Source organism: Dermochelys coriacea, chromosome 5, assembly GCF_009764565.3.
Source record: "Dermochelys coriacea isolate rDerCor1 chromosome 5, rDerCor1.pri.v4, whole genome shotgun sequence".
NCBI classification, from domain to species: Eukaryota; Metazoa; Chordata; order Testudines; family Dermochelyidae; genus Dermochelys; species Dermochelys coriacea.
In genome coordinates this window covers 132138876-132155523 of record NC_050072.1, presented here as the reverse complement: position 1 = coordinate 132155523, position 16648 = coordinate 132138876, and the positions used below count along the sequence as shown (strand labels likewise).

The 16648-nt window shown below is 43.7% G+C and overlaps 1 protein-coding gene across 13 annotated transcripts in view; it reads left to right on the top strand.

The window, feature by feature from the left end:
* NRG1 (neuregulin 1) overlaps window positions 1-16648 on the top strand; it is a 761379-nt gene that overhangs the window by 620016 nt on the left and 124715 nt on the right. The gene's annotated exons all lie outside the window — the stretch shown is intronic.

The following is a 16648-nucleotide window of genomic DNA, read 5'->3' as shown; positions in this document are numbered from 1 at the left end:
GAAATTTCTCCGTGCTCATTGTAAAACATCTGTGTAAAACATTGTAAAACATATGATTTATTCAATGTTTCATTGAAACCTGCCAGATGGGAGCAGGTTAGGCCAGACAGCCTGTGATCTCTGTAACTCTTGTAAGTGAAAAGACAGCTGTGCTAAAGACCAGGCCGGGTATCCACAATCAAGGTCTCCAGTGGTTAAAACTGGCAACAAATTTTGTTGTAAGCTTGCTTAGGAGACCCTCTAGTCTCCTTCCTTTGTGCCCTTCCTAAACCACTGCAGGCTGATGACTTGGTGATTCATACGTACTTGGCCTCATCCTGTTTCCACTGAAATCAATGAGAGTTTTGCCACTGAATCCAGCTTTGAAGCTTGCTCAGACTCAATGTAGGATCAGCAGCGCCGTTTACTCTTTCAGTAATCATCTTGGGTTAGTTATGTTTTATATTAGAAAATGTCATGAGCCAGACCCTCAGCTGCTGTGCGTAGGTATACCTTCATTGCCTTGACCCATGGCCCAGGTAGTATAATGTCCAATGATGTTCCAACGATATTGAAAGGAAAATTTAAAGATAAAAATGTATAACCCTATGTAGCCTTTTGCTTCAATAATGTACGATGGCTTGCTGTTGGATGGAGAGTAAGTTTTCCGAGGATAAGAGTCTGATAAGAAAACACGGGTGTGCACTCAAACAAAAGCTTTATTTGTCTAGTTTAAAATCAGTTGGGAGACTATGGATTAAGTTATTGGGACCAGCTTTTGCAATGATGACAAAGGGTTTTTTCCTCCCAGAAGTAATTACCACAGCAACTCCTTTTTGTAGCAGTATCATCTACAAATCTCATAAGTATCATTAAAGGTGTGACAGATGTCACTGCAGTCCCCACCTCTTTGCACCTGGCAAAGTGACCTAAGAACACCATCCCACTGAAATGGTTTGCGGGCTGGGGATGGGAGGAATCAAGAGCAGCTTCTACAATAGCAGCAACATACCACCCTGCAAAATTCAACATGGAACAGCTGGTTTGCTCTCACTTGATCACTCAGAGTCTGAAGTAAATGACTAGCTGGTGAGCAGCCACAGGCAAAAAGCCATTATCTGCATTCAGATCCACTCACATCTGGGAAATAAACGGCTGTCCGGGAATTAATTTTTTTAGATAAATATCTACTAAGTGTGTTAAGGGATCTGACTTCCACATAGATCTTGATAGAAAGAAAAGAGGGAGTTGGCAATTGATTTTGTTTGGTTTGCACGGAGTGGGAAAGATTTACTGCTGCCTAAAAGCGTAAGTGTAGCAAGTTCTGAAGCTTCAAGCAGCTGCAGTTCCTTGAATCCCTGTGGAAATAAGGGTGGAAAAGGCAGATAGTACAATATCTACCACAGAGTTCAAAGAGGCATTTGGTCCTGAGGTTTTTTAAATTGGATTGCGAACATAGTCTATGTTATGCCCAGCAAAAGTGAGAGGGATAAACAAGAAACTGCATTGAAACTTTATTATTTATGAACAGTGGTGTCAAGTGTAAAATTCTGGGAAAGGTGTCTCAGGAAGTAACATCTGTAAGTTGGATTGGCCTTATGGCATCTCACCCTCTCTCCTTTTTCCAGCATGACTAGGTAATTTATTCAGAAAAAGCAAGTGAGCTTTCCCTTTGCATTGATAATTTTCCATCGAGGACTAAGTAAGAGCTGTCATGGCTCCTATTCTGTGACTGACATATCATTCAGAATCCGTTTCTCCTCTTTTCTTTTCTATCTAACTCAGCATATTCCGTTTAGAGCTTTACCCTTGAAGGTCATAGTCTGTTGAGGGCTAATTGATTCTTCTTTATATTGGAATCTGGGAGAGAGCAGGAGAGAGACAATCCTAGTAATTGTGTCAGCTGTGTTAGTCCCAAGACTGGTCTACCTTGTATTATTATACTTTGTGTTCTCTCAGTACAGAAATAAGGTCTTTCCTTCCTTGGTGGCTCCTCATTTTAAATGGTCCTTTGCTGAAACAGAAAAGAGAAGTAAAAATTTTTAAGTGTCCACATGTGTGAGGCATGTCAGTTTCTGCTAAATTATATGTGGAAATGTTTCATTTAGGTGGGGTCTATAGAATATTATGTCTAAGACATGTAGATCTTTTGAATAGGAATATAGTGCAGGAACTAAATTCTATTTTTTCTCATTAAGTGCAATACTGCAGCAAGGCATCACATACTCTAATGATTATGTTTCCATAGTCCTCTAATGGGTATGTTTTCATAATAATTGTTTTGTTTATAACTGCATAATATCTAAACTATTCCTCCCTCGTGATAGATCTTTAAGCTGCTTTCACTTTCCATTTAAATGGATTGTGCCCAAACCAATTAAGTTCTTAAACCTATTTATGTGAGCAAAACTGATAATATGCAAGTGAAGATAGAGGATAAATTGTAGCTAGAAAGCTGTGGTGCTAGCCTTAAGATCTCAGTAACATCTGAGTTAGAGCTATGGGTTTTATAGTTCCTCTGGACAGCCACAGGGTCCGATTCACCACTTCCTTACACCTTGGCCTGAGTCTTCGTAGCCCTGCATTTTGCGTAGTCAATTGCATCAGTGCAAAGTAACCGTAAAACACTCAGATTCTGGTGTTGCACTAGTGAAAAGGATAGTATTAGGTGCAAGGCAACAGCGAAACGGGCCCCAGCACTCCGCACTCTCCTTGCATAGGTGTAATTGATTGCACAAGGTGGGTCAAATTCTGCTCTCAGGTTGCATCACTTTAAATCAGAAGTAAATCCATTTTGCTGGAGTAGCTTAGATGAATATATGAGCATAGCTGAGCACATCATTTGCTACAAGATCTGGAACCTGCCGGCAGGCATCTTGCATAGCACTGCAGAGCTGCTTGAGCTCGTCCCAGGCAGGCCCAGCCTACACAGCTGCTTTGTCTTTTTATCTTTTCATTTTTATTTTCCTCCGTCAGCTCAGGTGATTTAGTCTCTTATGACATTTCTGACACTTGCAATGCCTGGTTTGACATTTCTGGATGAAGGGCTGCCTCACTGTGCCTAAAAACCTGGGCTTTTCATGGCAGAATGGCTCTTCCTTGTGTCTCTACTCTTGTACACATTGAGCTGGCGTAGCCAAGTGGTCAGCGTATTGATTCCAATGAATTCTAATGCTAGCTCTGCCAGTGACTGTCACTGTGAGCAAATGACCCCTCACTTCCTCAGTTTCTCCATTTGTAAAATGAGGATGATAATATGTCCCTCTCTCCCAGGGGTTAGCTATCGCTTGCACTGTGCATTAAAGATGGAAAGCTGTAAGTATTGTTGTTACTTGTCTGCCCTTGGCTTTGACAGCTCTTCTGATTTTCATTTCTCTGATTTCTGCCTCATATTTTACTTGCCTCCCCTTTTTGTTCCTTTCCTCAGGAGAAGTGTCAGCAAAATGATTATTTTCAATGTTCAGGCCATTAAAAAAGCCATCTCAGACTTGAGAACAGGACCATTTAGCTCAAAAACAATCCTCTTTCCATTCAAAATAATCGATGCACCATGGCATAATTTCTGATCTAAATGGGCCTATTTTAGGGTTTGGAAAAAAAGTAAGGGTAAACTTGACTTTTAAGTGGCTTTACGTCACATTGTCGATATTGTCCACATTTCTGCTTCTTACCCTGGGTTCTGTCCCCTTAACTCTTCTGGTTTTGCTGCCTCCTTCACCTCTTCTCGTTTTCCACATTGGCTCTTATACCTCTGCTTTTGATTTTTCTTCTTCACCTGCCCTCAATTCTCCATCTCAACCCACCGCCCCTCCCCACAGACACATACCACTCTCACTTCTTGCTTCCCTTATGCAATGGTTTTCACTGGGCAGGGATTATGTAATCTGACAGGCCTAGGTGTGCTATTCCTTTCTCTTTCTCTGGTAGTGCAAGTTGGGGGATGCTTTTTAGGGTATGTCTACGTTGCAGTTGGACACCCACAGCTGAATCGGGCTCGCAGAGTTTGGACGAAGGGGCTATTTAATTGCAGTGTAGACCGGGGTGGGCAAACTTTTTGGCTCAAGGGCCACATGTGGATATGGAAATTGTATGATGGGCCATGAATGCTCACAAAAGTGGGGGCTGGGGTGCGGGGGGGGGGGGAGTGAGGGTTCCATCTGGGGATGATGGGTTGGGGGTGCATGAGGGTGCTCCAGGGTGGGATTGAGGAGTTTGGAGGAAGGGGGGACAGGTGGGGGTCGGGGTGCAGGTTCCACTTGGTGCTTACCTCAAGCAGCTCCCAAAAGAAGCGGCATGCCCCCCTCCGGCTTCTACGCATAGGCGCGGCCAGGCAACTCTGCATGCCTCCCTGTCCACAGGCGCCGCCCCTGCAGCACCCATGGGCCAAGGTTCCTGACCAAGGGGAGCTGCGGGAGCAGCATTCGGAGCCTCTTGGCTGCCCCTACACGTAGGAGCCGGAGGGGGGACATTCACTGCTTCTGGGAGCCGTGCGGCAAGCCCCAGACTCCACTCCCTGGCAGGAGCTCAAGGGAAGGATTAAAACGTCTGGAGGGTCGGATGCAGCCCCCGGGCCGTAGTTTGCCCACCCCTGGTGTAGAGTTTCAGACTTGGGCTGCAGCCCCAGCTCTGGGACCCTCCCTCCTTGCAGGGCCCTACAGCCAGGGCTCCAGCCCGAGCCCGAACATCTACACTGCAATTAAACAGCCCCTTAGCCCGAGCCCCACGAGCCTGAGACAGCTGGCATGGACAGGCCAGTCCTGGGTTTTTAATTGCAATGTAGACATACCCTCAGAGGTCGTGCACAGAGCTGTGTTCAGTAAGGGGGCAGGAAGCCAGAGCTGATAAACAGCCTAGAGGTTTATTTCATGAAGGTTAAACACATAAGAGGAGAGCTCAAGAGATGGCCTCCCATTCCCAAAGCCTGGGCCTTGAAACAGCTGGGGCCTGATTTCATGCACATTGAAGTTAATGGCAAGGCTCCCATTGACTCTGAAGATGCCGGCTCAAACATGGCCTGTTCTGTTGACTGGCCTCCATTACTCCAGCTACTACTGATAATAGAGGGGTTTTTTTTGGTATGTCCGTGTGTACGTATATGCTTGACTACCCCATTTATCTACAACAGGTTACACCCTACCCTCTGGAAAAATGAGGCTTCATATGACCAAGGGTCCCAGTGAAAAAGCATTCAAAAGGGTCCCCAAACCCACCAACCCACCGTGCAATATAGATACGCTGGCTGGCTGCCTAGCATTATAAATCCTGAGAGATGTAGCTGGGCCTCTGTTAAGCAGGTTTGGTTAAGGATATTCCCGGATACTGAGCCCTCCAATCTCTGTGTATTCCTAAAGCCCTGTCACTGTAGGATCCAAGTGCTGAGAGGAGCTTTAGACATGTGTAATCAAGGTAACAATACGCAGAATACAACAGGGCTGTAACGTATAAGCATATGTGCGTGTGTGTGAAACGGGTGGAGAGCCATAAATGTGTATCGTTCATATTAGCTACAAGTAGCAAACCTATTCAGATTTCCGAAACATGTCATAATAACACCTTAATAGCACCAGATAGGATCACACATTTTATTCGTTTTGTGTAGTTTTGGTTCTTTTTTTAGTTTCTCGCTCCCATTTTCCCCCTTTTCATGAAATTAATTAATTGAAAAACAATTATTCAGTTTGTATGTGCAGCAGGCTAAATTGATCAAAAACCAATGGGCCACATTCTTTGCTCGCTCGCATTGGTGCAAAAGCCCCCAAGTCACTGGACTGTACCTGTAGTAACGCAGGGCAGTGCTTGACTCAATATTTGGTTATGTAAAGCTCATAGCATTAAAATGTGTTGCCTCTAGTCATTTCTAAAGCCTTTGCTTCTAAAGATGCTCTGTTTTTTTCAGAGTGAAGTGATTGCAGTTACCCATGTTTTAGTTTGTTGGGGCAGCTTTTGTTTATAATTGCTTAATCTGAACATTTCTTTGTAAGCCTCTTTTGTAATGGAAAATTAGGTATTTGCTCTTACCGTGGAGAACTTCAATAATCTTTGTCTCTTTATATATGTATATAGCCATGTGTATTTGTTATATTAATGCGTATATAAATGTATAATCTGTAAATATATACGTAAGTATATATTCATCATGACTTCATTTTTAAAAATGGTATCTGGGGCCATAGCACGTCATTAGTTTTCGATCAGTGGGGAGAACTGCTTAAAAATTGGTGGCATGATAAGGCCCTAAATTTGGATTTTCACTGCAGGGGACTTGAATTCGTATCTTTCTGCACCTATTGCACTTTTAAGTTCACTATTATATTTGCAGTTTACATTGAAGATGATATTCTTTGGCTCTAAAAGGGGATCTGCTACTTTCCCAGCAGGAGACAAGAAGGCATAATTTGGCTCAGATCACGTTAATATGTATTTGTGCATTTACTCTGCGACATGGAGCTGGAATGATGTAAATGAAGCTTTCTACGTTTGATCATTTGCAGCCCTGCTAATGGAAATGCAACAGATTTGCTGCAGAAACCCAAGTCTGAATCAATATCGATTCAATGAGGCAGCTGGTTCAGGGAAAGATCATATGATAGCAATCTACAGCAGACAGCCACTCTGGCTGGATGGCGGAAAATGGCAGACAGGCCTGATAAAATAGCATGGCAGGTGATGAAGGGCTTCCTGTAGGAAAGGCATATTTCATCAAGGTCACAGAGGTGTTAGGAGAAAAGGCTTCATAGATTTATTGGTTGTGATTGTAGGTACTGTACTGTTTCTGGGTGCAGGTAAAATATTTCTTTGGGGAGTTCTGGTCAGTTTATGGAAGCTGTATCTATTCTAAGAAGAAACTATGCAAAGTGAAGAAGGGAGCATTTGGGCTCAGTCCTCAGCAGCCAGAAAGCTCCCCAGAGGTGCAAATGAGAAATCTGTCTGACACAGGAGATTCCTTGGGTAGCACAAAGCTGATGTAACCAACCTGTGCTCACTGCCCTCCCTGATCCATGCACGGGCTGTGTCAGAGACACAAGGGGGTTATCAGGAGCAGATTGGGACATTGATTGTGTGGCATAGTGGCTGACTGCCTCTGACATAATTTAGAGCAACCCAGAGGGTTACAGTTACACTAGATGTAATTTCAGTTCCCGGCCAGCCCAGAATAAGGGAAGAGGAAAGGGCATAAAGCTCCTCTTTGAGTTCTATTTTACATTATTACATCAATTATTTCATTGTATTTCCTATTTAAATGAAATAAAACTTTTTCATGTATGATTCTTTTTCTTAATATACTCCATTCTGGAACAGGCTGGCAGAGGGTTCTGAAGACTCAGATGTGTATTGTCTTTTTGGCAGTTCATGTTTTTCTTCAGTTTTCAAGAAGAAAAGAAATCAGTCATGGCTTGCTAGTTGCATGATGCCAGGTAATGCATATGAAGCTATGATCTTCAGTATGATTTGTGACATGATTCAGTTTTGTTCTGGAGTTCCCCCAAAAGATTGGAATTTTATACTTTTACCAGTCAATTAATTCTTAAGATTAGACACAACAAAGGGGCAAAAGACATCAGGCACATTCATAAGCCTCTCTGAATGCAAAAGAAACCACCAGCCTTATAAAAAGAAATGACTTGACTCTTTTAAGGTGTTGATTAAAGTCAGCATGAAGGTGCCAGAATTAGATTCAGTAAGAGAGCACCTCACAATTTCAAGTGCATTTGTTGTTTTGGCTATGGTAATTTAGCGTCTTCAGCCTTAATAGACACACTGGCCTGAATTCAGTAATACTAAAAGCCCTTTTCTGCCATTCTGGCAAAAATAATGTAACACCTTCTCTAAGGCCCATGAACATCGCCAGAACTATATGAAGGGGCTTTTGTGTAGCTAAGAATTGGGCCCTAATACTCATAGCCCTCTGTGTGCTCTGCCTATTCCAGGAAGTGGTACCACTTTGCTCACAGATGCAGCTTTTGTTTATGTCAGTGGAAGTTTTTGAAGGCATCCACCATAGGAAAAGCAGGTTTGTCCGCTACAATATAATGTGTAGGGATCTGACCAATCTAGCTTTAACTGTCCCGAACAAGAGGTCTTCCATCAGCTCCCTGGGGAGGTTATTATTCACATCTCACATTCTAGGCTTTCTTGCTGTACGTTTATTTGCTGCAGTTCATATAAAATAGCACAGCACGCTTCAGTGATTGTTAGACATGCTTCCAATACCGTTAAACAATGTAAGTTGTGGGTAGCTTGTGTAGTTTTGGTATGGGAGGGATGGAAGGCATTGTAGTTTCTGGGTGACGAATGGGTTTCCTATGTGAATATTTTGTTAGGGAGAGGATTAGAAATAAAAGAGGAGGGCATGGGAAGGACTGAAAGAAGCTTGGGGTCACTTAGGCACAGAGAGGACAGCAGGAGAGAAGTCTCCTTCTGCCTGCTGTGGATGGACCAGGGAGAGATGAACAGGAAAAGCTTTGGCATTTTAAGACGTTGGCGAATAGAGAAGAGACAATGTGCCTGGGAGAAGTGAGGGAAGACAGGTTTGTCCTCTCTCCCTTGTAGAAGAAATCAGGGAAGATCTGGCCCTTGGTGCCACAGACACCCTGAGATCAGTGCAGGGCTCTTTGCCCCGCATCAGCCTCGGACCCGCTCCTTAGGATTCCCATGGTCACAGCTGGCTCCAGGACGTTCTGCAAAGGGGCACAGGTGTAAAAGCAATATGTTCTCTGGCTGTACTGTGAGTCTGAGAGACTCTCTGCTGGGCACCCTCAAAATGATAGATTCATAGATTCATAGATACTAAGGTCAGAAGGGACCATTCTGATCATCTAGTCCGACCTCCTGCACAGCGCAGGCCACAGAATCTCACCCACCCACTCCTATGAAAAACCTCACCCATGTCTGAGCTATTGAAGTCCTTAAATCATGGTTCAAAGACTTCAAGGAGCAGAGAAGTCTCCCTCAAGTCAACCATGCCCCATGCTACAGAGGAAGGCGAAAAACCTCCAGGGCCTCTCCAATCTGCCCTGGAGGAAAATTCCTTCCCGACCCCAAATATGGCAATCAGCTAAACCCTGAGCATATGGGCAAGATTCACCAGCCAGATACCCAGGAAAGAATTTTCTATAGTAACTCAGATCCCATCCATCTAATATCCCATCTCAGGGGATTTGGCCTATTTACCCTGAATATTTAAAGATCAATTACTTACCAAAATCACATTATCCCATCATACCATCTCCTCCATAAACTTATCAAGTAGAATCTTAAAACCAGATAGATCTTTTTCCCCCTCTGCTTCCCTTGGAAGGCTATTCCAAAACTTCACTCCTCTGATGGTTAAAAACCTTTGTCTGATTTCAAGTCTAAACTTCCTGGTGGCCAGTTTATACCCATTTGTTCTTGTGTCCACATTGGTGCTGAGCTGAAATAATTCCTCTCCCTCTCCTGTATTTATCCCTCTGATATATTTATAGAGAGCAATCATATCTCCCCTCAACCTTCTTTTAGTTAGGCTAAACAAGCCAAGCTCCTTAAGTCTCCTTTCATAAGACAAGTTTTCCATTCCTCGGATCATCCTAGTAGCCCTTCTCTGTACCTGCTCCAGTTTGAATTCATCCTTTTTAAACATGGGAGACCAGAACTGCACACAGTATTCTAGGTGATGTCTCACCAGTGCCTTGTATAACGGTACTAAAACCTCCTTATTCCTACTGGAAATGCCTCTCCTGATGCATCCCAAAACCGCATTAGCTTTTTTCACAGCCATATCACATTGGCAGCTCATAGTCATCCTATGATCAACCAATACTCCAAGGTCCTTCTCCTCTTCCGTTACTTCTAATTGATGCGTCCCCAACTTATAGCTAAAATTCTTGTTATTAATCCCTAAATGCATAACCTTACACTTCTCACTATTAAATTTCATCCTATTACTATTACTCCAGTTTACAAGGTCATCCAGATCCTCCTGTATAATATCCCGATCCTTCTCCGAATTGGCAATACCTCCCAGCTTTGTATCATCTGCAAACTTTATGAGCACACTCCCACTTTTTGTGCCAAGGTCAGTAATAAAAAGATTAAATAAGATTGGTCCGAAAACCGATCCCTGAGGAACTCCACTGGTAACCTCCCTCCAACCTGACAGTTCGCCTTTCAGTAGGACCCGTTGCAGTCTCCCCTTTAACCAATTCCTTATCCTTATCCTTATCCTTTGATGTTCATATTGATCCCCATCTTCTCCAATTTAACTAATAATTCCCCATGTGGCACGGTATCAAATGCCTTACTGAAATCTAGGTAAATTAGATCCACTGCATTTCCTTTATCTAAAAAGTCTGTTACTTTTTCAAAAAAGGAGATTAGGTTGGTTTGGCACGATCTACCTTTTGTAAAACCATGTTGTATTTTGTCCCATTTACCATTGACTTCAATGTCCTTAACTAATTTCTCCTTCAAAATTTTTTCCAGGACCTTGCATACTACAGATGTCAAACTAACTGGCCTGTAGTTACCCGGATCACTTTTTTTTCCTTTCTTAAAAATAGGAACTAGATTAGCAATTCTCCAATCATTCGGTACTATTCCTGAGTTTACAGATTCATTAAAAATTCTTGCTAATGAGCTTGCAATTTCAGGTGCCAATTCCTTTAATATTCTTGGATGAAGATTATCTGGGCCCCCGAATTTAGTCCCATTAAGCTGTTTCAGTTTCGCTTCTACCTCTGATATGGTAATATCTACCTCTATATCCTCCTTCCCATTTGTCAGGCTACCATTATCCCTAAGATCCTCTTTAGCCCTTATTAAAGACTGAGGCAAAGTATTTGTTTAGATATTGGGCCATGCCTAGATTATCTTTAACCTCCACTCCATCCTCAGTGTTAAGCGGCCCCACTTCTTCCTTCTTAGTTTTCTTCTTATTTATATGGCTATAGAACCTTTTACTATTGGTTTTAATTCCCTTTGCAAGGTCCAACTCTACTCGACATTTAGCCTGTCTCACTTGATCCCTACATGTTCTGACCTCAATTAAGTAGCTTTCCTTGCTGATCCCTCCCATCTTCCACTCCCTGTATGCTTTCTGCTTCTTCTTAATCACCTCTCTAAGATGCTTGCTCATCCAGCTTGGTCTACAACTCCTTCCTATGAATTTTTTCCCCTTTCTTGGGATACAGGCTTCCGATAGCTTCTGCAGCTTTGATTTAAAGTAATCCCAGGCCTCCTCTACCTTTAGATCCATAAGTTCTTCAGTCCAATCCACTTCCCTAACTAATTTCCTTAATTTTTGAAAGTCATAGAATCATAGAATCATAGAATATCAGGGTTGGAAGGGACCCCAGAAGGTCATCTAGTCCAACCCCCTGCTCAAAGCAGGACCAAGTCCCAGTTAAATCATCCCAGCCAGGGCTTTGTCGAGCCTGACCTTAAAAACCTCTAAGGAAGGAGATTCTACCACCTCCCTAGGTAACGCATTCCAGTGTTTCACCACCCTCTTAGTGAAAAAGTTTTTCCTAATATCCAATCTAAACCTCCCCCATTGCAACTTGAGACCATTACTCCTCGTTCTGTCATCTGCTACCATTGAGAACAGTCTAGAGCCATCCTCTTTGAAACCCCCTTTCAGGTAGTTGAAAGCAGCTATCAAATCCCCCCTCATTCTTCTCTTCTGCAGACTAAACAATCCCAGCTCCCTCAGCCTCTCCTCATAAGTCATTTGCTCTAGACCCCTAATCATTTTTGTTGCCCTTCGCTGTACTCTTTCCAATTTATCCACATCCTTCCTGTAGTGTGGGGCCCAAAACTGGACACAGTACTCCAGATGAGGCCTCACCAGTGTCGAATAGAGGGGAACGATCACGTCCCTCGATCTGCTCGCTATGCCCCTACTTATACATCCCAAAATGCCATTGGCCTTCTTGGGAACAAGGGCACACTGCTGACTCATATCCAGCTTCTCGTCCACTGTCACCCCTAGGTCCTTTTCCGCAGAACTGCTGCCGAGCCATTCGGTCCCTAGTCTGTAGCGGTGCATTGGATTCTTCCATCCTAAGTGCAGGACCCTGCACTTATCCTTATTGAACCTCATTAGATTTCTTTTGGCCCAATCCTCCAATTTGTCTAGGTCCTTCTGTATCCTATCCCTCCCCTCCAGCGTATCTACCACTCCTCCCAGTTTAGTATCATCCGCAAATTTGCTGAGAGTGCAATCCACACCATCCTCCAGATCATTTATGAAGATATTGAACAAAACGGGCCCCAGGACCGACCCCTTCAAAAGTCAGCCCTTTTGAAATCAAAAACCCTAGTTGCAGATTTATTTTTGTTAATCCTTCCATTTAGTTTGAACTGAATTAGCTCATGATCACTTGAGCCAAGATTGTCCCCTACAACCATTTCTTCTATGAGGTCCTCGCTACTCACCAAAATTAAATCTAAAATGGCATCCCCTCTAGTCGGTTCAGCAACTACTTGATGAAGGAATCCATCAGCTATCGCATCTAGGAAAATCTGAGCCCTATTATTATTACTAGCACTGGTCCTCCAGTCTATATCTGGGAAGTTAAAGTCTCCCATGATCATGCAGTTTCCATTAGTATTTACTTTATTAAAGACATGAAAAAGGGCTGTATCCATATCCATATCCCAAAATGAAGGGAAAGAGGCCCAACCTCCCCGGCCTCTGCTACTGCATGCCCCCTTCGTCCTAGGCCTTCCCACTGCGGGGACTATGTGGATCCTGAGACCCATGGACAGCACCTCCACCGCAGAAGAAAGTGATCCCAGAGTGGCCCCTTCTGCCTGCAGATCAGAGCACCAGGTGGCTCTTCATTATTAACCCCTTCCTGTCCTTTCGTTTGAAAGTCGTCATGCTTTCTGGATGCCACCTCAACAAGTTTCATAAATCCAACCATTCTTTTGTGTCCAGACCTGCTTCGATTCACTTACAGAGCGAATAGACGTTTTCAGGTTACCAGTAACAGTAGTCTCAATTTGTAGCTCCTTCAGCCATGTAATTTTAGTGATATATGGCTGTGTACATATAGTCTGTTATTGCAAAGAAAGGCCATATTTCAGGTTCAAAGAGACAATCAATATGGTAGTGCACAGAGTCTATTTTTCAAAGCTAGTTAACTGAAAGATACCATATAATTCCCCCTTTTCTTTATAAAACAGTGTGTGGCCAATAAAGCCAATATATGGGCTGTTGAACAAACAGGTCCTAGTATATAGCTGGCAACTTCTCCAGCTATTTTTTCTTGCTGGCTTCAAGCTTTTAAATTGACCCTGCCATGGAGATTAATGGAGGTTTCTTTGGATTAGTAGGTTGCTCAGTAACTTTATAATTTTACTAACTGCCCGTAATCAGCAGTTTTCCATTTGCCGCATTCCCCTTATGCCACTGTGAAATCTGAAAGCAGTATTTTCTTTTTTGTCTGCTGTGAGTGCAGGTAGACCAGTGGTAACAAGCTTAGGAAGTAGAACGCTGTAGTAGTAGCTGTGGTTTCAGATGAAATATAAAAGCACTTACATTGCTAAGTGGAGAGGTTAGCTGGTCAAAGAGGGACTTGGTAACATGGGGGCAGAGGAGAAAGAAAAGGAACATTTATTTTCCTTATGTTCTGTACTGAGATTTGACAAATGTGGAGTCTCAATAAGTCACGGTTCAAAAAGCCATGTAGAATGTGAATAGAGTTGTCGCCATTAGAAAGTTAGCATGTGCCAACAATCCAGTTATGCCCTCTCCTTACAATGGAAAATAATGGTGGCATCTCAGATACCTCATTATGGTGACTGTTAGTGAATTCTGACCCATTCTGGATGTTGGTAAATATTGACTCATTAATGCTAACAGCCATATATACCTGCCATTTTGTTGTTGATTTAATTTCCTATATTTTATTTTTTTCCTGTAATATTCTCCACTTTAATTGGATAGTAATATATATTCTATTGGCCATTATCCCGCCAATGATCTTGTGTGCTATTTTAATTGGGTGAACTTTTTGTATTGAATACCCAATTGGGGTCCCAGCGTTGCTTTTGTGTGACAGCTGCATGGTGCTGAACTCAAGTTCATTACAGAAAGGTACAATGGATATTTGCTGAGTGATTTTTTTTAACAAGGATCACATGAGGACAGTGTAATAGTGCTAGCTGAAAAATTAGAAAGGGATCAGAAGAGAGCTACAAGAATAATTCGAGGCCTGGAAAACTTACTTAGGAAAGACTTGAGAAGTTCAATCTAGTTTATCCAAGAGAAGGTTAAGAGGTGACTTGATTACAGTCCAAAAGTACCTACCTGAAGAGAAGATTTCAAATAGTATAACAAGAACCAGTGGCTGGAAGCTGAAGCTAGAAATGCATGTTAGAAATAAGCCATAAACTTTTAACAGTGAGGGTAATTAACTCATGGAATAATTTCCAAGGGATGTGGTAGACTCTCTGCAACTTGGAATATTTAAAACAAGACTGGATGTCTTTCTAAAAGGGATGATGTACTTCAACCATAAAATATGTAATTGATGTGGGAATCGCTGCGTGAAATTCTCTGGCCTGTGTTGTGCAGGAGGTCAGACTAGATGATTATTGTTGTCAGTAACTACTGGTGTGGCGCTCTGCTCTTGTTCGATGATGATAACAGTCAGCTGCGTGCGTGTTCCCTCTGTGTGCTGCTCCAGCTCTGCGCAGATCGCTAACACAGCAGACCCCGAGAGAACCCCCCAAAACCACAGACTCTAGGAAGGTACAAAGGCACCCGGCCAGGTTTATTGCCAAACGAAGCACAGTAATAGTTCCCTGTAGACTCTACAGGGAATCCTATGAATATGTGCCCCCTGGCAATGGACACAGCTGAGTCAGTGGCGGGACACTCCACTGTCCCCTAGGCTGGACAAAGATGTGCGCTTCAGGAACCTACTTTTACACTGTTGCAGGACAGATTACTCATCATAGTTCAAACGAATCTATCCATCATGTTGTTCTTTTGACCCTGTCTTTAAGATGCACCTGCCAGTTCCATGTTATGTCTGTGGAGTGTTCTGATGCCGTCTTGGTGCAAGTTCCTCTCATTAGCACTTATGTGTGTGTGTGCAGGTGCCTCTAACAACCTTTTCTTGCCAACTTCTGTGAGTGGGGCCTGCCTCTGGCTCACAGCCCAGCTTTGCTTAGCACTGCCTAGAAGTACTTTGGTTCAGGCTTCAGGCCTCAGACTGGGCCTCTGATACAAGAGTTTATGTTTCTGGGCTTCCTCTTACTACAATTATAATAGTCCCATCTGGCCTTGAAAATTATGACTCTACAGTGATCTTTTTGGAGTTGACTTCTCTCCTTTGCTCTGATATTTCAGACCATGTAGATATGATGACGGTGTCTGGGGACACTTTTCATTTGTTAGTAACAGTAAACATAAACCAAACCATGAGAGCAATGTTTTCCAAATGTAAGTGGACAATAGTAGATGCTTGGTTTGGGACTGAATGTGTTCCACTGATCGGTGTTAAGTTGTTAAGGTAGAATAAAGGCAGAATTCGAAAGGAAGCATGTGGAGAATGGGTGGAGCAGAGAAACAATTTCCCTCTTAGTGCTAGTAATGTTAGTATTAGTAACACAGTAGCACTTTGAGGTGGCACCGGATGCAGTTGGGGCTCTATCATGTTAGGTTCGGTATACATAAGCCAGCTCTCATATAGCTTATGTAATAAGAGAGACTCCCTGACCCAAAGAGCTTATGATCTAAATAAACAAGCTGCACAAAGAGGTGGGAGGGGAAGCAGGTGACACAATTTGCCCAAGGTCACTTAGTACATCATTGTCAGAGATGGAACTAGAGCCCAAGTCTCCTGACTTCTAATCCAGTGCCCTATCCCTTGGACCAGACCTTTCCTTCTCTTGCTTTTTAGTATTAGTGAAATTTTGCATGAGACCAAGCTCTTTTTCTCTTCAGCATCGTTAGCTTCTCATTCCTGGCCTGAAGTACCCATTCTCTTCCTGTGATTGGCAGTTGCGTGCTGCAGCCGTGATTGCGAGGTAACCATTGGAGAACTATGGCCGCGTGAGGAGTGAGAACCACGTCACCCACATACAGCCTGAGTGCTGGGGCGCTATGTGGGTGAAGTGAAGGGACGAGGAGAAAGTGAAATTCACCACTCCCAGGTTTGGCGCATAGCACGGGATGGTAGCGCAGCTCATCTTCAGTCACTGCTCCAGCCTCTAGCTCTATGTCAGTGGGGATCCTGGAGTCTCTCTCTTCATTTACACCTCTGACGGTCTTTGTGGAGGGAGCATGCAGACCCTTTCTGATTCCTTGCACCATCTGGCCCTGTGTGCAGTGTTTAGATCAGTGTTTCTCAAATGCGGCCACCAGAGGCTTTTCTTGCAGCCACAGCCTCCTGGGCAGTGATGGTGGGTAGGAAGCTGCCAGCAGGGATTGGGGCCTGCCCTCTTCTGCAGCCACAAATGCCAGAGGAGCAGGCAGCTGGTGTGAGTTCCCCACCTTCCCAGGGATGCTGGGGCTTGGGCTTCTGGCTTAGCCCTGGAGTGGCAAGTGCCAGGCTCTGGCCATAGGGCTTCAGGCTCCATCCCCCAGCCACGAGGCTTCGGGCTCCAGCCCCGGGCTCACCCGTCCCCTCCCCCCACCCCCATCGTCCCTGGCTTCCCTACCCAATTCTGCATCCAC